We start from the raw sequence: 23947 nt of genomic DNA, 5'->3' as shown, positions 1-23947 counted from the left end.
GTTAAGTGCCAGACTTTTGATTTCGTCTCAGGTCATGCATAGTCTCAGGGTCGTGTTATCGAGCCCTGCATCGGACTCTGTGCTCAGGGGGAGTCTGCTTGCGATTCTTCTCTCCTTCTCCTTCTGCCCCTCCCCCTGCTTGCACACGAGTGCACGCGCTCTCTCTCTCTTTCAGACAAATAAATCTTTAAAGATCATAGAATTATAGTCTGTTAAAGTGAAATGGGCTGTCAGAGACAACTTAATCTAGTCCCTTCATTTTATACATAAGAAAAACAGAGAGTTAGGAGAACACATAAAGACCTGAATATGGAGTGCTGAGGGCAGGAAAGAAGAAAGAAAAATCCCTGAATACCTAAGACGGAAGCACTAATAATTACTAGCATTTTAGGCAAAATATCGACTTTGGGCCCAGAGAGTTTTATAAAGAATCATGCGGAATTTCTAGAAATTACCAAGTTGATATTGGAATTTATTTTACTGGATGCATAAAATAGGAGCTTAGACCCAGTCAAAGGGAGAATGTAAACTAGAAGATCTATCTGAAGAGGATACTTAAAATGTAGCACAGCGAGACAATGAGATGGAACATAGGAAAGAAAGCCTAAAAAATAAAGGACAGAGTAAAGCGGTCTCACATATTATCAAATCAACATGGCAGAAGGGAATAAAGCCTTGTGCTAACTAGGTGGTTAAAAGTAGGACCCCAGTCAAAGTCTAGTTGATACGTGGGTGTTTTGAGCATCTAAAAATAGGATTATAAAATAATGAATGCCCATAATATCCCTTTTTAAAACAATTTTTTCTATTTACTTGCCAGAGAGAGAGAGAGCACAAGCAGGGTCAGTGGCAGGCAGAGGGAGAAGCAAGATCCCCACTGAACAGGACCCTGGGATCATGACCTGAGCCGAAGTCAGGTGCCCCCAGGTGCCCCCAAAATATTCCTGGTCAGCACAGAGGGAGATTGATTTGGGGATCATTCAATCTGGTGATTCTGAAGAGGACAGGGACACCTTTGCTCTGCCCTGACATGGGTTGTGTTTGAAAACAGGATGCCTTTGGCCTTGACCAAATATGGAACAACTCCCTAAGAGAATAAAATCGGAAGACAAAAACTCATTCTAGAAAGAAGTCAGTACCAGGCTTCTAAGACCTTTTGTAAAATTATGGAATGTCTGGAAATTTCTCATACTGATCGTGTTTCTGGTATCTACTATTCTCCCCTGGTGATTAGCAAGAAAAGATTTAAGGTAATAATAGATGTTTGTGGAGCGAAGAATATGGCAGTTGGGCAAGAGAAATGGGTAGAGCCAGCCACTGAGGGAGAGGGAGGTGTCTGAGTTCCTGGGGCTCTCACGGAGGAGAGAACACAGGAGGTGCTTGGAGCCTCGCTCTGGGGTTGAATAGCAGAGAGAGACAAGTGGGATTCTCCAGCAAGGAGGTCAGTGGAATCTACATTACTCCTGCGCCAGCCTATCTATCTATCTATCATCTATCTATCTATCTATCTATAAATGACAGTGGATGCGGATCCCTCCTAATAGCCCAAAAGCTGGGGGGGAGTTATGTTTCTGGCAATATGGTACTCTAGATACTCTAGATATTCTTTAAACACCTTTCACTACAAAACCTTGAAAACCACTGGATTAAACATAACAAAATCATCTTTTTAAGTGTATGGCTGAGGTGGCAAGAAAGTAAGGAAAATTCTTAGAGGCTTGAACGGAAATCGGGGGGGATCAGGAATGCAGAGAGACATCAAAGCCAAGGCTTATGCAACCTTTCCTTTGTTGTTACCACCACGCAAAGCTCAGAAGGTATAATGTAGGACCCGAAAATTTCCTTAAACGCCTGGAACCCATAAGTCTCCCAGTTTCTGGTGAGGGGCGCTCGTGCATGCTGGGAGCACACTTTTCACTCTGCCTTAGCCGTCATTTTCTGCTCGCAGAAACTTCAAGGTCATCCAAGGTGAAAGATTAAGGCCTTTTCCTGCATCTCTTGGCAATGCACAGGACCCTGGGCACCAGCACAGCCCTATACTTGATTCTTGGTATATGTCAGAGCTTTTCAAAGCCTCTCTATATGTCATATTCCTCAGTCTTCCTTTTAAAACTTTTGCTTAGGGGTGCCTGAGTGGCTTAGTCACATAAGTGTCTGACTCTTGGCTCAGGTCACGATCTCCGGGTCTTGAAACAACCTGGCATTCAGCGCCCTGCTTAGTAGGGAGTCAGCTTCCTCTTTCTCCCTCTCCCTCTGCCCACTCCCCCATGTGCATAACTGCACACACGTAAGATCTGTCTCTCTCAAATAGGTAAATAAATCTTTAAAAAAAATTTTATAAGTGAAGCTTTTGGTTAGTCTAATGCTTTCCCTCAACTGGTATCCACCTCCTCAGGCAGCTGCAAAACTAGTAACTGCTGTTACTATTTTCGATAAATGCTTAAGGGGGGGGACAACTTTTCACAGTAGGTGAGCTGACTTAGGTCAAATACAGATGTTTTGCAAGTGAGGCTTTGCAGGAAGCCACCAGGCAGGTCACAATAATTTTCGGGGAATGAAGCTTTTAAGGAGCTCCAAAGCTATTTTCTGTTCCTTCCGGTTGCTCCCAGGCTGCTGGTTACAAATGTTACAATGTTACAAATGTTACACAGCTCACTTCTTCTACTGAGAGCAAGTTACAAATGTTACACAGCTCACTTCTTCTACTGAGATGAAGCCGTTTTAAATTTTGTTGTTTTTGTTTTTGATGAACACTCCCAGATTGTTGCAAGCCTTTGGATAAATATCAGAGTTCTGGAGAAGTGGATTCAGACCATTTTGCCAGCTTCTTGTTGCTTTGTGGAGGAGACCGTTTTCTGAGGTCCTTACTCTGCTAGTTTTACTCCTGGCACCTGGATGGAGAGTTTGAATAGGCATATTTTGCACATATGGGAGCCACGTGGCTCAAGCAGCATGGTGTTCTTTAAAAAATTAGGCGTAGGGGTGCCTAGCTGAAGCGTCCAACTCTTGGTTTCAACTCAGGTCATGGTCTCAGGGTTGTGAGATCGAGCCCTGGGTGAGGCTCTGTGCTCAGCTTGAGATTCTCTCTCTCCCTCTATCACTCTTGCTTGCCCTGACTCTCTCTTGCTCTAAAATAAATAAATATTTTTAAAAATTAAAAACAAATTAAAAATTAGGCTTATTAAGTCTAAGAATAGCAATATAGCCCACATACTAATTAAACTCCTATGGAAACACGTATATTTTCCCAACACCTTCTTCTCCTTCCTAAACATGTTAATGGTAGAGACTATAAAAGTGAATGAGTGAATGAATCAATGAGTGAATCGATCAGTCAGTCAGATTTGTGACTCATCAAAGGGTCTAGTACGGGACTTAAACACAATGAATATTCAAGGGATGGTGCGGAATCAAAACATATTGGCTCCCACCGATTCGCTATTTATTATATTTTATCCTCACATAACACTAAGTTTTTAGCTTTATATTTATCTCATATAAAGTTATAAATTTTATGTTGATGATTTCCCAGTTCCCTTAATGTTTATGGGATATATCTTGGTTTGGGTGAAAAATGAGTACTAGAATAAAGTTTTAACAATAAATTCTTTCCATAAAGGAAAGGAAAAAAGGAGAGAGGAAGGATGGGGGAAAGGAGAGGGAGAGAGAGGAAGAGCCTCCTGGCCCTTGTCAAGGTGGTGGCCACGGACAAATTTTGAAAGTATTTGACTAATACCTAGCAGAGATAATTATTTTCCATCAAAAAACTTATAACTAGCTCAATTGAAGGACATTAGTTAAAGGAGCCTGTCTGGAAATAATCTGAAAAGATCTTTGTGTCTCATGTCTTCCTTAATTTGTTATAATGAATGAGTCATAATATTTTAAGAGGATTAGAGCTGCTTATAATGAGTGCTACATTTAAAGGACTAAAGAAGCTTTAGTAACAATATAATATAATATGATTATGGTACAACATAATATGATGGGACAAGATAATATGATTCTTTCATTTCCTGTTTTCACTAGCAAATTACAAAAAAAAAAAAAAAAAAAAACCCACAAAGCAGCTTTTTGTTTTGTTCTTTGCTGGAGAAGAAAATGTGAAGGTTAAGTAGTATCTGGCTATGCATACACACTCACACACACATAAATACTGAGTTAACTCAATTTTATAAATGTGTAATAAAATTGGTGTCATAAATCACTTTATCTCTTTACTTCTCTATGACTCTCCTTTATTAATAATGAATATAAAAGCAGGCCTTCAATGACTATGCTAGCAAAGACAGTCCACGTCTTTGAAAATTGTTTTATCTGTATTAATACTTAAAATCATCGCATTAAAAGCAAATCATGTTTTCCCCTCAGTTCTTGTGACATTAAGTCACAAGACTCAAATTTGAAAAACACTGAAAAAATAGGAAGGTTCTTCAAGACATCAAACCTCTCCCGTTTAGCCTTTGTCAAGGGAGCGCAAACAGAAGGGTAGTTCCAGATTAAAAGAGACAAGAGGGGGCCTGCCTGGCTGTGGGTGCGGCATCTGAGTCTTGATCTAGGGTCATGAGTTCAAGACCCACATTACCTGTAGAGCTTGCTTTCTTTCTTTTTCTTTTTCTTTTTTAAAGCTTTTATGTACTTATATGAGAGAGAGAGAGCACAAGGGAGGGCATGAGCCATGGGGAGGGGCAGAGGGAGAAGCAGTCTCCCCGCTGAGCAGGGAGCCCACGCAGGGCTTGATCCCAGGACCCTGAGATCATGAACTGAGCTGAAGGCAGATGATTACCCCACTGAGCCACCCTAGATGCCCCTAGAGCTTGCTTTAAAAAAAAAAAAAAAAGAAAAAAAAGAAAAGAAAAATGTAATCTGTGACGATTGGTTAGATATTGATTTTTTGTATTTATCTTTTTTTTTTTTAAACTGAGGTAGAGTTACTGCATAGTCTAGATCCCAAACTTGTTGCCCTAGCTCGAGGGAGAACCATCAAGAGACAGTGTCTAATTAGCAGCCCTTCAGGGGCTCCTGCTACTACATAGAGCTCCCTTCCTGGGGACTTGCCTTCGAGAGTGGTTCACCTCCAGTGAGGACTGGAATAGAAGCAGAAAGGCCTGGCCATGGTGCCCAGTGGGGGACGATTCTGATGGGTCCATTTTAGCTTCGCGGGTCTACCTCTGGCTAGAGTTGCCGGTCCTCCCTTGCAGCTCAATTTCTCCCCCTGCCCAGTTGTCTTTCCACCTTCCTTACAAAGGTATTGATCCTAAGGGCACAACCTAATATCTGATTATTAAACTCTGTCTCTGAGTTTTCTTCTAGAAGAACTCAACCTGTGATTCAAGATGGATACCAGACAACCTCTAAATGAGGAACTTTTTTTTTTAAGATTTATTTACTTATTTATTTGACAGAGATCACAAATAGGCAGAGAGGCAGGCAGAGAGGCAGGCAGAGAGAGAGGGGGAAGCAGGCTCCCTGCTGAGCAGAGAGCCCGATGCAGGGGCTCAATCCCAGGACCCTGAGATCATGGCCCGAGCAGAAGGCAGAGGCTTTAACCCACTGAGCCACCCAGGTACCCCCCCAACCCCCAACCCCGCTTTATTTTGAAGTTCTGTTTTCTTTGAAAATGCTAATGTCATCAAAGACAAAGAAAGGCTATGGAAATGTTCCAGATTAAAACAGACTAAAGACACAATGCAACTAAATGTACTATATGATGCTGGACTGCATCATATACTAGAGAAAAATAAAAGGCCAAAAAGAACATTATTGAAGCAATTGACAGAATTAGAACAAGGATTAGAGATTGATTAAATATTGTCTCAACATGTCCCGTGATTATTAGATATACAGCAATTATGTAGAAGAATGTCCTTGCTTTTAGGAAATCGTAAAATATATAGGGAGAAATGGGCATGGAGTATGCAACTTCCTCTCAAATGATTCAGAAAAATGACATACGTACATACACAGGCAGAATATAAATACAAAGCAACAAAAATTTAACAATTGGTGAATAGAGGTAAAAAGGGATTTGAAAGGATTCTTCGAATTTTTCTTGTAACTCTTTTGCAAGTTTGAGATTATCTTCAAATAATAAATTGAAAATATATAAATATTCCAGGTCAACCAGCTATGCTAAAATGTTAATAATGGTTGAGATCACAAGGATGCAATTGTTCTCTGCGCTATTCTTTCAACTTTTTTGAATGCTTGGAATTTTTCATAAAAAAGGTTGGAAAAAAACACAGGCCAGGATATTTGCTATGTTTTGACTCTTTAAGACTTGCAAGACTACCTTTTGGAACACTGGACCCTGATTTCAGGTAGGGGCCGTTACTTTATGATTAACCGAGAGCATATATTAGCATACCAATTAGCCTCTGAAAGCTTCCCCCTTTCTCAAGCAGAGCTCTTTTTTTTTTTTTTTTTAACGATTTTATTTATTTATTTGACAGAGATCAGAGGTAGGCAGAGAGGCAGGCAGAGAGAGAGGAAGGGAAGCAGGCTCCCTGCTGAGCAGAGAGCCTGACACAGGGCTCGATCCCAGGACCCTGGGACCATGACCTGAGCCGAAGGCAGAGGCTTTAACCCACTGAGCCATCCAGGTGCCCCAACAGAGCTCTTTAAATCATTAATTATTTACCTCCTCTCTCTATGAAACCCCATTAGATATACAGTGTAAGCTCTGAGTACCCAAATTTGATCTTTTAGTCTCTGCTATATCCTTAGCTGCTAGAACAATTCTGAGAACATGGAATATGCTTAATAAATACCTGTTGAAAGAACAAGTGAGGAAGATCTTACTTAAATAAATATAGACTTGTGTGTAAGTCAATAATTTCACCTACGAAACATCAACTTCTGTCATTATCGTCAAAATTAAATTTGGCTTTACTGTTTTGGCTTACTTTCTCTTTCTTACTCAAAGTTGGGAGCATCAGAATTCTGGAATTATCAGCAACCAAGTAGTTTATCTGGACAAACCTGAGCCAGGAAATAGCTTGAGGTAGTGCTGCTGGGCTCCTGGAGGGAGCAGCAGAGCCTTGAGGAAGCAAGCCCGCCAGGGCATGGAGTGTACAGTGACCTTGAGGAAGGAGGGGTAGCTGTGGCTCCTGGGGACCCACAAGGGGAGAACTCACCACGCTGGACAGAGCGAACTCGAATCCCAGAGAACCGATGTGCCACCACATGTGGAAGCATGAAGGCAGCCAGCGAAAGGAAGCCATGCATCCGAGAAAGTAGCTTATTTATTAGCTAAGAATCGACACTCACTCAGTAAGACCAGAAACTAATAAAGCTGCTGGAACTGGATCGGCCAGAAGTCAGAAGGCAGAAATCAGGACTGGAACAGGAACCGAGAGAAACCTAAACAGATGTGGAAATAGCAGGAGCCTGCCCATCGGTTTTGTCTCATTTGGATGTCTGCCCACATGGAGCTGGCTGGAAGTGTTAACCACAAAACAACAGCCTCCCCATGACCACATCCCCCCTGGCAAACCACTGGCACTTGCTGGTGGTGCGGTGGCTAATGGGGGCTCGGTCCCAGCTGGCAAAGGTCACCCTGGGACACACGACACTGCTGTTTCTGGGCATCCTCTCGATTCTACTTGACTCTACGGTACAGACTATTTCTACTCCCAACTCAGAGTTAGAACCCACTGAACAAAGTATAACCAAGAGCCTTCAGTGTTGCATCCTTTATCCCCCTGTCCAGTCCCCACCTTCTCATTTTCAAATCTAGAAAGTTGCTTGCTCCCTCCCTAGGCAACTTTTATTTAAAATAATTTGTTGAGGGGCGCCTGGGTGGCTCAGTCCATTAAACGTCTGCCTTCGGCTCAGGTCATGATCTCAGGGTCCTGGAATCGAGCCCTGCATCAGGCTCCCTATTCAGTGGGGAGTCCGCTTCTCCCCTTCCTTCTGCTGCTCCCCCCCAAATAAATAAGTAAAATCTTCTAAAAAATAAAATAAATAATTGGTTTAAAATTTTAATTAGTTATTTTACACTGAATAATAAAGAATTATCCATTTAGGGGTGCCTGAATGGCTCAGTCAGTTGAGCCTCTGACTTCAGCTCAGGGCACGATCCTGGAGTCTTGGAATCAAGCCCCGTGTGGGGCCCCCTGTTTTGTGGAGAGCCTGCTTTTCCCTCCGCCTGCTGCTTCCCCTGCTTGTGCTCTCTCATTCTTGCTCTATCTCAAATAAATGAATAAATAAATTTAAAAAAAAATTATCTGTTTAACTGAAAGACCCAGTAAATATCTAAAGTGTTTTCCAGGTGACATCTTACCATACTGTTTACAAAAACACACTCTTGACACATTGAAGTGGAACATTAGAATTAAAATCTAATTAGAATTTAAATTAGTGAAAAAAAATCAATACAGTGGGCTTAATACAGAAGTATAATGCAAGACATGCTTTATGATATGTAGGTGTCCTGAAAAATATGATTGAGCGGTTGTTGTGGGTTTTTTAAAGATCTTTTTAAAACATATTTTAAGTAATCTCTCCACCCAACAAGGGGCTTAAACTCAGAACCCCAAGATCAAGAGTTGCATGTTCTTCTGACAAAGCCAGCCAGGCCCCCCACACTTGGGTTTTATTTCAGATATTTTACCCATTTACAGTGACAGTACTACATAATGTTTCTTTGATCTATTTCATTAGAAAATACTCAGCCTATTGGCCTGTAAGAGGATTTTCCTAAAGATGTCATCAGTGTGACCAAGAGCTGAGTTGTTGTGGGAGGAGTTATTACTCCAAAAGCAGACAAAGTTAGTATACCTGCAAAACAGAGGTAGTAAAACAACAAAACGGTTTAACTTCTATGGATTAATGTAGAATTTTGCAGTAAGAAAATTCTGGAAAAAAACAATTTTACTTTCATTAATAAATTTATGAGTTTGGTTTAGTGTATATATATATTCTTTTTTTTTTTTTTTTTACATTGAATTACATTTGAAGAGGGATATAATGTCTTAAGTATTTACGGTCTGTCAGGAAAACTTGTGAAGATACTGAAAGGGGAAGACAGATTCCGAGGATCTTACCTAGTGTGTGTTTTTGGGTTCTCTGCCTGTTACTGTCTGAATATTTCACAATGGTGCACATTGTCGACAACTTATAATAATGCAAATGATCCTTGTCCACAGAAATATGAATGAATTGTGTCCAGTGGAATGCAATTGATTATTGCCCTGTGAATTACTAACCAGTTTCACCAATTTTGCAACTGTTTGTAAATTCATTTCAACATTCCTGATGGCCTATATATGTGTGTGTGATACTTTGATTCTCTTTTTAACCCTCGGTAACACCCTCGGTAACATCTTACTGATTCTATCATTCATTACTGAGTTAAATTAAGACCTTTGAGACATGTCAATATTATATTTGTATGCAAGTCATGATTTATCTGTTTGAAAAATTATCTTTTAACAGATCTTTAGTCCAAAAGTTTTTTTTTTTTTTTTTTTTTTAAAGATTTTATTTATTTATTTATTTGACAGAGAGAAATCACAAGTAGTCGGAGAGGCGGGCAGAGAGAGAGAGAGAGGAGGAAGCAGGCTCCCTGCTGAGCAGAGAGCCCGATGCGGGACTCGATCCCAGGACCCTGAGATCATGACCCGAGCCGAAGGCAGCGGCTTAACCCACTGAGCCACCCAGGCGCCCCAAGTTTTTTTTTTTTTTTTAAAGATTTTATTTATTTATTTCACAGACAGAGATCACAAGTAGGCAGAGAGGCAGGCAGAGAGAGGAGGAAGCGGGCTCCCTGCTGAGCAGACAGCCTGATGCGGAGGCTTGTGGTCCTGGGATCGTGACCTGAGTCGAAGGCAGAGGCTTTAACCCACTGAGCCACCCAAGCGCCCCCCAAAAGTGTTGGTCTTACCTTGAGAGGACAATGAAGACGGGGAGAAGGATGAGGGTGTGATAAGATTTTTAAGAAAGGTATATGAAGTTTCTTTCTGGTCCTCTCAATTTCCAAAACCTAAATTCACTCCTAGAGTAATGACGGTGCCTGGGGAAGCGGTCCCTCAGAGAAAAGGAGGGCTAAAAGGAATTCCAGACAGCCAGGGAAGGGCTTCAGGAGAGAAAATCTCTAATGGCACCCCACGTTTGGTACTGAGGATGCAAATTCCTTCTTGAGGGATCCCAGACTCTCTTCCCGGAACCCCTACCTGTCCTCTTTAAGGACTGTGTGTTAGAAGCCCAGGTCCGTAATAGGACTGTTGGAATCGAGAGACCAATAAGCAAGATTAATGGAATTGCTTTGATGAGATATCACCTCACACCAGTCAGAATGGCTAAAATCAACAAGTCAGGAAATGACAGATGCTGGCGAGGATGCGGAGAAAGGGGAACCTTCCTACACTGTTGGTGGGAATGCAAGCTGGTGCAGCCACTCTGGAAAACAGCATGGAGGTTCCTCAAAATGTTGAAAATAGAACTGCCCTATGACCCAGCAATTGCACTACTGGGTATTTACCCTAAAGATACAAACGTAGTGGTCCAAAGGGGCACGTGCACCCGAATGTTTATAGCAGCAATGTCCACAATAGCCAAACTATGGAAAGAACCTAGATGTCCATCAACAGATGAATGGATCAAGAAGATGTGGTATATATACACAATGGAATACTATGCAGCCATCAAAAGAAATGAAATCTTGCCATTTGCGACAACATGGATGGAACTAGAGGGTATCATGCTTAGCGAAATAAGTCCATCAGAGAAATACAACTATCATATGATCTCCCTGATATGAGGAAGTGGTGATGCAACATGGGGGCTTAAGTGGGTAGGAGAAGAATCAATGAAACAAGATGGGATCAGGAGGGAGACAAACCATAAGTGACTCTTAATCTCACAAAACAAACTGAGGGTTGCTGGGGGGAGGGGGGTTGGGAGAAGGGGGGTGGGGTTATGGACATTGGGGAGGGTATGTGCTTTGGTGAGTGCTGTGAAGTGTGTAAACCTGGCGATTCACAGACCTGTACCCCTGGGGATAAAAATACATGTTTATAAAAAAAAATTAAAAAAAAAATTAATTAATTAAAAAAAAAAAAAAAGAATTGCTTTGCGCAGCCAAAACCTTAACACACTATTCAAATAGGTTCAAATATGTACGCCTTTCCTTTTATCTCTCTTTTTCCTTTTTCTTTTTCCTTTTTTTTTTTTTTTCCAGTCAGACTGAGGCTACTTTAATCACTGCTGCAGCTACTCAAACAGAGGAAGGGGCCAAGCCCATGCTTTAGCCACCCCCAAACTCCAGATAATTGGTTAGATGTGGCGTTTTGCCTGATGGACACTGCAGTTCCAGAACACAGAATGTCTTTCTTGGCCCAAGAACATGTCTCTGGCTCTCCAGTGTGAGATGAAGCGGAGTCATAGAGGCCCCCCAAACCCTCCAGTTATGTTTCACTGTCACTGCCCTTGCTCCCTACTCTCTCTTGAGATATCTAAATACATGTGGGATGTTTATGTTGAGTTGAATTTTATTTTAGTTTTGTTAATTTTTTAAAGGTTTCATTTATTTATTTTCGGCTCAAGCACATGAGAGAGAACCGGGGGAGAGAGGCAGAGGGAGAAATAGACTCCCAGCTGGGCAGGGAGCTGGATGCGGGGCTTGGCCTGGGGACCCTGGGATCACAACGTGAGCCAAAGGCAGGTGCTTAACCAACTGAGCCAGGTGTCCTGAGTTGAATTTTAGTTCTCTGTTTCCTTTTCAGTCTTCTATGTTTGTCTTCTCTCTGCCACCTTTGTCTCTTCTGCTGTTCAACTGCCCTCTTTCCCACCAGCCCATCCTTACCAAGTGCTTGGATGAAACTCACAAACAATCACAAGCATTTCCGGGTGGTATTTTATGGTAACAAAAGACTAGGGCCCGGGAGTCAGGCAGACCCTGGTTTCAAAGCGCAATTCCATTTATTACCTACCCGTGTGGCCTTGCGAAGTTAGTCAGAAGCTCCAAGCCTCAGTTTTTCCATCTGTAAAAGAGGGACAATAATAATATCTACTTGATATTATGAAATGAGGCAGTCAAATGACACTGAGCATCACGGACACAGTCATCGGCTACTATTGTAATTTTTTTTCCTGCCTCCAGACTCTCGTTTCTCATTTTCCCTCTATTTCTAGTGTACTTCTATTTCCCATGATCTTATTTGTAGGTACCATTTCACACTTTTTTCCAGTCTACCATAAATAAGGCACAGGACATGCTACCCCACAGGATGGCACCTTGGTATATTGAATAGTTTAAGCGGAGGGAGTTTGAGAAACAGCAGGTTCAAGAAGGACTCTCTGACCTTCCTGGTCTTCTTGAAGCAGTCCTATGAGTCTCACGTGAGAGGTGCCCTCCACATACCCCGAGGAAAGCATCCTAACCTCCGAGGAAGGAGGTAATGGCTTGAACAAACAAGCCTTGCTGTTTCCCACACTCTACTACTCTCTGCTCATAAACTTGTGTCCTAGCACATTTTCCACGAGTCCCCATTTTTGGTCAAACATAGTGTAAAAACATTCAGACTTAACTGTTTCCTTGGGTCATTTCCTTTTGAAGGCTCCTATGTCATGTAAAATTTACATTAAAAAATCTGTACGCTTTTCTCTTGGTACTCTGTCTTTTATTACAAGGGCCCCCACTGAGAATTTAGAGGAGGAAAAGGAAAATATATTTTTTCCCTCCCCTGTAATGGCAAATCAAAGACAACGATCATACGCATCACATCATTTTCTTACTACAATGGACTTCCTTTTCTTCCTCTGTGATCTGGGGAGAAAGCCCATCAGTAAACCATTGTTGGGTTGTTTTAAGAATTCTACAAGATACTTTCCATAAAGCACTCTCACAAACACAGTGACCGTTCCTCAGACTGCCAGACTTTCTGTAAGAAGGGTGGCAAACACCGACCCTATAAAGTGACACATTCCAAGAGGGGCAAGGAGTCTCTATGCCCAGGGAAAGTGGCGTTACAGCAGGAAACAGAGTGGCTATGGTGGGTGGACAGATCTGGGAAAAAGCTAAAACTATAAAGAACATTGTGCTGAGGCTTGAATGTGTTGATTCTAGCTGCGGATCGAAGAAAACGCTAGCAATTAAGAGAAGAGAGCGTTTTGATAAGAGAAAGGGCTAAATGATCTAGTTCTAAGTGTCCAATTTTGTTTTATTATGAAGACAATATAATCTTGAGGTTATGTTTCACTTACAAAACTGATATAAGATACATACGTAAATGTCTCTCACGACGCCTGGCTTATAGGAAGAGCTCAACAATTGTGAGCTTTTCTTATTATCTTACTTTAATTAATCTTTTTATTAGGGTGTATTATGAAATAATTCACATAACATGGCTTTGTTGAAACGTAGCGTATTTGTAGGCTTCCAGCTCATGTAATGATCGCTGGTTGTAAGCAGGGAGCTCATTTGATATTTGTGAGTAGTTAGCTAACATTTTGGATTTATGCTTCATTCTAAGAAAACATGGGCTGAAACATACCACTGTGAGCAAAAAAATAATGGTTTCCTGCTGTTACTGTAAAGCTACATTGTGTTCATTCCTTCCTTTCCAAAGTAGGACATTCTGATTCTGTGATAATGTTCTACTGAAGGAATTTATTTATTTTGCACCAAATGATTCGTGTAGATGAGTTCATTTCTTGTGATAAAAACGAGTACAACATAGCTGGGCTTCTTGCTGTGATCTCACTGACTTGCTATAATCCAACTGGCTAGAAAACAGAGTAATTGCCTGGCTCAGCGAGAAGAAAACCAGCTTTTCCAAAGAAATTCTTTTGGGGGATTCTCTCAAGTTTGATGAACAAGTTATTTATCGTTTGCTTGAGAGAAGTGTAAATGAAAGAAATGGTCTTTCTTTAGGAAATTACGAAAGAACACTCAGCAGATTTGAGATTCCACTGGACCTGGCAAACAATAGATCTAATTTTTAAAAATCGAGCTTTTGTTTATTTGAGGCTGAAATAAATGAATGTGAATACTCTTTTTTTAAAAAAAAATGCTGTTTAAGTAATCTCTTTACCTGACATGGGGCTCGAACTTGTGACCTTGAGATCAAGAGTCACATACTCTTCTGACTGAGCCAGCCAGACAGTCAGGATGTGAATATTTTTGGAAATATGTTGTTCGTTTGTTTGGGGTGGAGGGGAGAGGGAGAGGGAGAAGGAATCTGAAGCAAACTCTGCACTGAGTGCAGAGCCCGATGCGGGGCTCAATCCCACAGTCTGGAGATCATGACCTGAGCAGAAACCAAGAGTCCGGTGCTCAACTAACTGAGCCACCCACGTGCCCCTGTTAATATTTTAATAAAAAGTTAAATGGACAGATACTCTCTACAATCATCCCCCCCCATGTTCTGGGAACCACAATACCTTTCGAAGGAAATCTTTTATATAGTGGTTGGCATGTTATAATCCTTCCGATGAGAGAAGCCATTTTAAGCGAGTGCTGATGTTCCCCCTTCCTTATTCAGTCTCTCAAAAAGAACAAAGCAAACCGTGGGAAAATGGCATGTCTGTGCATCAAATATCATTCCAGAGCAAGGCGTCTTTCCGAGATAAGGTAAGAAGAACCTAGTCATTTTATTGTCTTCTAAATTTCCCCCATCTTCTTGGTTAGTAGATGTAAAGGACTGTATAGCAGAACACATTTTGTGTGTGTGTTGGTAATGAGAAAATCACTCCAGAGGTGAAAGCCTTTATTTTGAATAGGGTTGATGAAATGAAAGCCTACGTGGGACAGAATGTCAATCAAACAAAAAGGTCATGTTTAACGTTAGTTATCTGATCTGCTAAGAGTAAATAATTTATATCAGCTTAGTGTTTTTCATGATGTAGCCAGATATTTGATTTGACTAAGCTTTTATTTCCTTATAACACAACAATAAAACAAATAATTATATATATATATACACACATGTGTGTGTGTATATATATACACACACATGTGTGTATATATATATCTTATTTAGTTATATATATATATATCTTATTTAGTTATATATACATATATATATATATATACATATATATATATATGTATACATATATACATATATATATATCTTATTTAGTTTTAGAATTTGGGAGAAAATCTCCAGCTCTCCTTAAGGGTAAGCGGTATTTTCAGATGTTACAGAGAGCGTGTGCATAAGAAGGGGGGCAGAGGAAAAGGGAAAGAGAGAATCCTGAGCAGACTCCCAGCTGAGCACGGAGTCTGATGTGGGGCTCGATCTCACAACTCTAAGACCACAACCTGAGCCAAAATCAAGTCGGACGCTTAACGGACTGAGCCCCCAGATGTTACTTTCCTCAATGAACTCTTCTCACCAGCCTGCCACCTCAGTCTCAGTCAGGGTCACTGCTCTCTACGCTTTACTTATAACCTTTAGTTTTATATTTGAATACTTATTTGATAAATATCTCTCCTCCAGCACGCTGTAGTTTTTGCTTGCCTTTATACCTTCAGATCCTAGCACAGGGCCCGGCAAATAGTAGAGCTGAATAATATTTATTACTGGCCAGAAGATGACTTAGTGACTTTCAATAGAAGGCATTTATGACCATGGCATCTCAACAATAACTAACTAATAACTAACTAATAAATAACTAATTTTTATCTGAAAAGGCAAAGGTGAGTTTGAGGTGAGAATTTAAGTTCTTGATTATCATCAAATTCATTAGTTCCTGTGTTCAGTTTTTCTTTTTTATTAAAGATGGTAAAAGAAGGTTGAGTACTTAGGAAAACAAGCCTTACTACTGATGTGTTAAATCCGTTCAGCCAGTTAACTAGACAAGGCCTTTTGGTGGACAATGGGTCTTTCTTCCAGGGGAAGTGATGAAATTTTCCTCTAAAATCTTACCAAGAGCAACCTAGTTCACTATTAACCATATGGTTGTCTAATCATGTATTACTCATAATTAAAACCAGTTCACTTAACCACATGCAAAAGGAAGCAAGTCGCAGGCACACCTAATTATATAATAGCATTTAACACATTATGGCAATACCTAACATTTCCCACATACTTGTTAAGTATAACACAATACTAAGCCATTTTACATGCATTTTCACGTTTAATTCTCACAACAACACTGTGACGTACTACTGTTATTTCCATGAGGCAAAGCGAGGTTGGGAATTTAGCAATAGTGCTGAATCTCAGACAAGACCTCTGGGTCTGACTTCAGAGACTTCCTTCTTAACCCTTGCACACAACCTCTGTAGTAATGATCTGTGCATGTGTTTATCTCCCCTACTAAACTCGGAGAGCCTCAAGCACAAGGACCGTGCTTTACTCATCCTATGTGTCAAGCACAGAGCAGAGTGCAAAAATCATAACAGATGCTTGATAAAAGTTTAGTGAACGAAGGAGAAAGTGCTTTTTCAGTCACCAAAACTATAGTATGTTTACAATGGTTTTCATGTTAAATATAGTTGACTATATCGTGTATATTAAAAAAATACAGAAATCAAACAAATATTTATATAATAAAACGATTATATGTGTATACAAATATTGTACTGTTCTTATTAAATTAGTAAACAATATTTTCTGAAAAAAAATTTAAAAAACAAGATTTTCTGTTAAAGCATAAGAAACTGCCATTTTGTTAGGTCAAAAATGGTCAAGTAGGGGCGCCTGGGTGGCTCAGTGGGTTAAAAGCCTCTGCCTTAGGCTCAGGTCATGATCCCAGCATCCTGGGATCGAACCCCGAATCAGGCTCTCTGCTCAGCAGGGAGTCTGCTTCCTCCCCTCTCTCTCTCTCTGCCTGCCTCTCTAACTACTTGTAATCTCTGTCTATCAAATAAATAAATAAAATCTTTTTAAAAAATGGTCAAGTAAAATAATATAGGATTTTATAGAGTATAATATAATTTAAAAAACTATGTCAACTCTAAAGAAGCAGAATACTCCATTGCCATATTTTTTTCCTACTCAAATGAAGTTTGTCCTTATAAACCTTCAAAAAGAAACTTTTATGAAAAATTAAGGAAGACATCTCTGTAATCATCTTGTTCTAACTCCAGTGATACAACTTTATATACAAATTGTTTTGCACGCCCTTGAAGACCATGTGGTCCTAACGAAAATTCAACCCCAAACATATTTATTAGACTTGACTTGACATTTTTTCTAAGCTGCCAGTTTGCATACTTCCTTTCAAAAATCCTTCTCCATGAAGTCTTCCCTTTTTTAGTAGCAACTCGGCCTTTATCCCAAGCCCTGATACACCCCCTAGTGTTCCTTAAACACTTTTGTAATGATTACATTACATGTGTTTGTAATGATCACTTTTTGTTGAATAATGAGGTCTTTTGCATGCAATTATGTAAAACATTGGAAATGGCAGAGTAAACCCAACTGATTCAGTTATACTAGATGACTGACTGGTTGACCATAGACAGTTCTTTAATAATTTTTTTTTGCATAAAAGGAAATGCAAAATTAGGGCTTCAGAGAGTAACCTTGGGAGCCATTTTAAGCATAATCGAAATCTGTTTGCTTCCTCATGATTCCTGAGGGAACACTATGACCTCTCCTCACTGAATTCTTTATGTGTGAAACTTTATGAAATGAATTACTTTCTTGGTTTCACCTCACTTGGAACTTTGTAATCATGAGTGTGCCTTTCGACAGTAATACCAACAAGGCCTCTGTGTTTGGTGTTCTAAAATGGCCGCCTAAACACTGATGGGCCTGAATCCTTTTCCTACGCTCTTCCACCTTCAGTTTTAAAAAGTACACTCAAGGGGCTCCTCGCTGGCTCAGCTGGTAGAGCGAGCGACTCTTGACCTTAGGGGTGTGAGTTTGAGCCCCATGTTGGCTGTAGAGAGGACTTAAAAAAAATAAAATCTTAAAATAAATAAAAGGTAAAAAAAAAAAAAAAAAAAGTACACTCAAAAACAAAATTTCCACTTGGGAATCTCCTGGTCCCAGTTGGGATAGCCTGACTTTGAGCCCAGCTATTTTACCAGAATGGTTGAATTCCGAAATATTTCACACACCTGGGCCACACTGGTAATACAGGTTTCCAGGACTTAAGGGAGAACCTTCAATGCAGAATTGAGTTAGATGCGGATTCCCAAGGACAGTAGTCAGCAGTGTTGCTGAAGATAGTGAAAAACATCAAGTGTTACCTAAATATATTCCCACTGTAACCTGGAAACTTCCTGAGTGGACAGTGGACACAAACGGGATGGTTTTAAGCTTTAATTCAGGATTCACTGGGGTGTCTCCATTGACTGATGTGGAACCTACTGTGTTTGCCCACTAAATACATCACACGCGAGGAGAGTTCACCAAAGAGTATTTCCGGGGCCTCCCGGAGGTGAATTACATTTGTTAATTCCAAGTTTGCACTTCCAGGGCACCGAAACTCCCTCGGGTGTGGGGCCAGAGCCCAGGGCCGCTTGCCCTGCCAAAGCTGGGTGGAGCTTTGCCATGAAGTGATGGTAGTGGGACAGAGAATTCTCTTTCATGGGTATTTTTTTCTTAGAGGGGATCCCAAATAGGGCTGCTGTGTCCTGACATTTTAGTGGAAACAGCTCTTTGTTTTTCACTTGCTGCTGTTCTCATACCCCTTCTCCTCTTGAGAGTCAAAGGTCTGTGCTCTCCCTCCTAGAAAGTTCTTCTGCAAGCTCCTCAGGCTGGGGAGGACTTCTGGTGGGTATACCCATCAGTTCCTCCATCAAGGCCAAATCTAGTCATCTCAATTCGGCTCATGATGGGACACGATACCCACCTCTCTCACTATCTCACTTCCTCTGTGAACTGTTAACTTGCATGTTCCTGTTCATGGCCCTTTCTCCCTTTCATGAACTCCACCTTCTGGAGGCACTCCATACCTCTAAACCTTTTTTTTTTTTTTAAAGATTTTATATGAGAGAGCGAGTGAGCGAGCATGAAATCACAAGCAGCGGAGAGGGGCAAAGTGAGAGGGAAAAGCAGACTCCCACTGAACCAGGAGCCCCATGTGGGGCTCGAGCCCAAGGACCTGAGGTCATGACCTGAGCCCAAGGCAGGGGCTTAGCAACTGAGCCAGCCAGGTGCCCCACTTCTAAACCTTTTTAGTTTAGGGCTGGCTCAGTCAACAGAGCAAGTGACTCTTGATCTCAGGGTCCTGAGTTTGAGCCCCAGTAAACATAGAAAACCCTAAAAAAATAAACAAAGTTTTTTTAGTTTAATAATTTCATTCTGTCCCCCAAGCTGCACAACTTTAAGCTTACCGAGGGCAGGGAATATTCCTTTAAAATTCTTGTGTCTTCTACCACCAGACCTGAGGGTTCTGTCGGGATCTGTTTGACTGAATAAGACATGTACAGGGAACTTTTCTTAGTTAATGATAAACAAGTACCCTTCTCTCCCCCACGAAATGAAAAATAGTAGACTTCCAAATAAACAACCAAAATTTCCAGCCTCCATCTTCTTTTTTTAAGATTTTAATTTTTTTTAAAAGTAATCTCTACAACGTGGGACTCAAACTTACAACCCTGAAATCAAGATCTTGGGGTCATGAGATGGAGCCCTGCCACATGCTCAGTACTCAGTGAGGAGTCTGCTTGTACCCCCCACCCACTGCCCTTCTGCCCCATCCCCCTTATGTGTGCACTCTCTGTCTCAAATAAATAAATAAATAAATAAATATATTTTTTAAAGATTAAAAAAAGAAGTTGCATATTCTCCCAGCTGAGTCAGCCAGGCGCCTGCCCCCACCCCCGCCATCTTCCACATGGAGGTGACACGGAGTAAGATACAACAAAAGAATATTTAGACCGGTTGTTAAGTGCTAACACATTTTATTTATTTGATTTGGTGAATTCCTTTATCACAAACCAAATCTTTATTTGTGTGGGTCCTGCCAAGAGCTGTGTATGTAATATTGCATACTCTCGAGTTCGCATGGGCTAGTTGATTGTTGTTTTAACAATGAACAAGGGCCAGTGAGGCCAAGATCAGAAGGTTGGCTCTCCCCGGGGTCAGTTCCCTGCGTGCAGAGAAACCCTCCCACAGTCAAAGCCAAACCCTATTTAGCATGTGCCTCCACCCTCTAATTAATCATCTGACCAATATATTAGTTTGGTTGAAGGGATAACTGCATAATTTCTAATAAAACGTTTGTGCCTAAATCATGTATACTTTGTTCCAACTGACACTATCGTCTTTAACAATGGAGAGTGTTTTCCATTGTATTTGAGTATCAATGGAATAATCAAAACATACTATAATAATTGAAGAATATGAAAAAACACTCTGAATGAAAGAGTTGTCTCAACTAAATTTTTTTGGTACCTACTATTTGTGCTAGATACCCATTATATATGTCACATTGAGAAACGACTTAACCAGAGATTTAAGAAGAGAAGCAGGCGGGGTACCTGGGTGGCTTAGTTGGTTAAACATCAGACTCTTGATCTCAGCTCAGGTCTCAATCTCACAGTCACAGGAGTTCAAGTCCCACATTGGGCATGGAGCTTACTTAAAAAAAAAAAAAAAAAGGAGGTGGGAGGAGGTGGATTGTGGTGCAGGAAGAAAGCCTAGCTCCTCAGATTTATTTTGGAGAAAGGGAAACTAAGGTCCAGAGAGTTTTTTCTGCCTCAAGCAATGAAAAAAAGCTAAAATCGGAGTTGGTATTACAATCCTGCAGTGACAGGCAAAATCAAACTAGTAATCGTAAAGATACTATGCAATCATAGATTTGAACATTGTCCAGTTTAAGAGAATGCTGTTAGTAATCTTCAATGAACTAGTTATGTTTTTTCTAGCTATTAAGATTTATACTATCAGTTTTTATTGTACTCTTGGCTTTCACTACTTTCATTAGAAGTTTTATGAGGCAGAAACATTTACTAAAGTTAATATCATCAAAGAAACCAGGTGAATTAGAACTGAAGAGCCCCCATGAGATCAAAAGATTTAACTTTTGTGGTTTTTGTGAAACTTAAGGACTGAAGAAAAAAATAGGAATTTTCAATATGGTAGAGTTTTTAAATGATCAAATTAATAGACTATTAGAGAAAGTTTAGGAAAAAAAGAAGAGATGTATCACATAAAGGGTCCAGCACACACCACTGTGGCACAAAAATTATTTTGAGAAGAAGTCCCAAATAACTCAATTGTCATAAACCCTTCCTAGAAAGCAATCAGGGAAGGCTGACTCCTAACCAGAGATAAGAAGTCTTCACACCACACCTAAAGAGACAACAGTCACATCTATTCTTTTAAGGGCCCATTTATCTTCTAAAAAGTCATTTGTTTTCCCTTAAGTCTCCTTTCTTCCCCTCCTTTATCAAGATGGTATGTAAACCCCAAATTCTAACCACCTCTTTGAGTCACATTTTTCTCTGAACTCCCCTATGAATGTTAAGACAAATATGTGATTAAATATTTGGTCTTTTTTCTTACTAATGTGTCTCTAATGAGCTTAATTTGCAGAGCTTCAGAACTGAACCTAAGAGGATAGAGAAAAAGTTTTCTCTCTCAACATACCATCAGCTCAGCAACATAAAGTCACAAAACAACTGTTTCAATTGTCATATTTTCTTCAGGTTTTTTTTTTCTACTGTGTTTAGTTTTTTTTTTTTTAAGATTTTTAATTTATTTTTTTGTTTGACAAACAGAGATCACAAGTAGGCAGAGAGGCAGGCAGAGAGAGAGGAAGGGAAACAGGCCCCCAGCTGAGCGGAGGGCCCGATGTGGGGCTCCATCCCAGGAACCTGGGATCATGACCTGAGCCGAAGACAGAGGCTTTAACCCACTGAGCCACCCAGGCGCCCCTCAACTGTGTTTACTTTTCACTAGTAATAATTATTGTTAATATTATAAGCACCCATTCATGATACAACATAATCCTCCAAATTATGATTTCCTGATGCCTGCAAAATATTTCAATGGGATGCTATAAAGAGGTTCCTTAACTGGCCTCTTACCATTGGATATATGCTAAATTATAAATAATTTAGAAAAAAAATTTTTAAGCATAAAGCTTTTCTCCTTTTGAAATTACTTCCATGGGTTATCTCCGACTGCTGCGGCCTTCGAAAAGAAACGTTGACTTAAATATCCATTTCTGACAGATGACAATTAGCAGTAAAGTAACAGAAAATATGTTATAAATTAAGTGCCTAACGTCTCCATAGAATCATAAAGGCCATGAAAAAGACATAGACGGCATTTAGCATTTAGTGTTCGAAAGACGTACAAACATGAGGAGAATTTATTCAGTTACAGGAATTACTTTAACTAGATAGACACCCAGAGAAAGATCCCTTGGCATCTTTGTTTTTTTTTTTTTTTTCTTCCCCCTACAAAACAAACCAAAAAATAGTGGTGGATTCTTTGAGCAACAAGTCTGTGGAAGCTTGGACTAAAAAGAGTTTCAGTGAAAACGGCCAATGTGAAAGAATAATTAATTGCTGGTGAAAGTTATCAACTTTTCATTTGGTTTTCATTAGCTTTCACTTGGAGGTAAGGATCAGCTATTAGACAGAAAGCAATTGGTGCTCAGTTATCTGCCTCCCAAAAGAACAATCAAGTTCAAGGAACCTTTTCTCCCGGCGATTTCCCTGCATTTAGCCATTTGTCCTTCATTAGGGGAGCCCAGGTACCAATTATTCTCACAGGCAATTGATTATGAGATTTCAAAAATGCAGCAGCAACAAAGACCTGTTTGCTTTGACAAACCACAAGCCATTCATCTTTAAAAGAGGGGAAAAAACCAACCAAACCGCTTTACAGCTCCATTTAGAACTTTGCCCCTACCTTGTCATCTAAGGAGGGCAAAATCAATTTTCATTTGAGAGCACCATTTCCTCCTACTAGTTTTCTCTAAGTGGCCTTTCCACAAATGATGTTTGATTATTTCTGAGTCACAACTACTTAAAATCCACATTTATGAGCTGTAATTTCCTAGGTAAAAGCCGAGGGAATTACTGAAAGTTCTTTGTGCCCCCCCACCCCTCCCCCCTGCAACATCCTCATGTTCTCTCTTTCCGCGTTGGAGGTTTTAATCGGCAGCTGTAGCAAGCCCGGTTGTGACCTTCCCTAAACACTCTGACAGGACCAAAAATAGGAATCTGCACACAGAAGCTTTTCCTAAACTATCAGGAGTCCTTTTCCTCGTTTGCCAGCTGGTAGTTTGTCAAAATACTGTTTTGTAAATAAATCATCTGCAGAAAATCCTCATCAGGTCAGCTGCAAATGTGTCAGTTGGAGAAAAACAAACAAGAAAAGCACTTACCAGTTAATTCACTTTGAGGAGAGAAGCTATTCTGATGCCTGGGTGTGACCTCCCGGCTCCAGAATGAAATGGAGGGTGGTTTTCAGAACCGCTACGTTGGACACTCTTTCCCAGCCTCCTCATTTGGCTTTTATCTGGCTTTTGAAATGACACTGTAGAAGGCAAGGGATGTTCGGTTTCATTTGAATGTGGTTCTTCCCCTCCTCCACCATCCTCCATAAAAATTCATCATGTATTCCAGGGGAAAAGTAAGCAATGAACATACTGCACAAATTAATTCTTTTGCTCAGCGTGTTTGTGTGTATAACCGAGGTTTGTTTTTTGAATGGAAACCATTGCTATTGGCTGCGGTGCCGCAGTCTGAAAAGTGATGGGGGGGGGGGGCACCAATCCGTCCTTTGTTTGGTGGGCTTTTTGCTTATGAAAAGTCAAGTTAAATGTCTTTCCAACGAGGGAATGAAAAGAACCTTAGAATGTCAAAGGACAGCTCTTCAATGGCACAGCAAATTCTGTAGTGCTCATTAGGAGAAAGATTTCACTCACTGGGTTTTGGGGTGTTTCTGAGAGTGAAGAATTGTAATCACACGTTAATTATGTCTTTTAGTTTTCATTTCTTTGCCTAGGTAGGTTGAGAGAGAACTCTCTGGGATCCGAGGCAATTAAAGGATTGATTTTTTTTTTTTCTTTTTTTAAT

The 23947-nt window shown here is 40.4% G+C and overlaps 1 protein-coding gene across 5 annotated transcripts in view; it reads right to left on the bottom strand.

The window, feature by feature from the left end:
• Positions 1–23500, bottom strand: part of CMKLR2 (chemerin chemokine-like receptor 2) — a 53081-nt gene extending 29581 nt beyond the window's left edge. Inside the window, exons 1-4 of one of the 5 annotated variants that reach the window (XM_059168283.1) lie at positions 23254–23500; positions 20393–20492; positions 19244–19320; positions 11934–11984 (exon numbers count right to left, since the gene is read on the bottom strand). The gene's annotated coding sequence lies outside the window, so the exon portion shown is untranslated. Of the gene's footprint in view, positions 1–7136; positions 7414–11933; positions 11985–19243; positions 19321–20392; positions 20493–23253 lie in introns of those variants that run through there. The other 4 variants (XM_059168282.1, XM_059168285.1, XM_059168284.1 and 1 more) reach the window with 4 other exon arrangements.
• Between the last annotated feature and the right edge of the window lie 447 nt (positions 23501–23947).

The sequence above is a fragment of the Mustela lutreola genome, chromosome 3, assembly GCF_030435805.1.
Source record: "Mustela lutreola isolate mMusLut2 chromosome 3, mMusLut2.pri, whole genome shotgun sequence".
Classification (NCBI taxonomy): domain Eukaryota; kingdom Metazoa; phylum Chordata; class Mammalia; order Carnivora; family Mustelidae; genus Mustela; species Mustela lutreola.
Note: the sequence above shows the minus strand (reverse complement) of the source record. Positions and strands in the feature narration are given on the sequence as shown.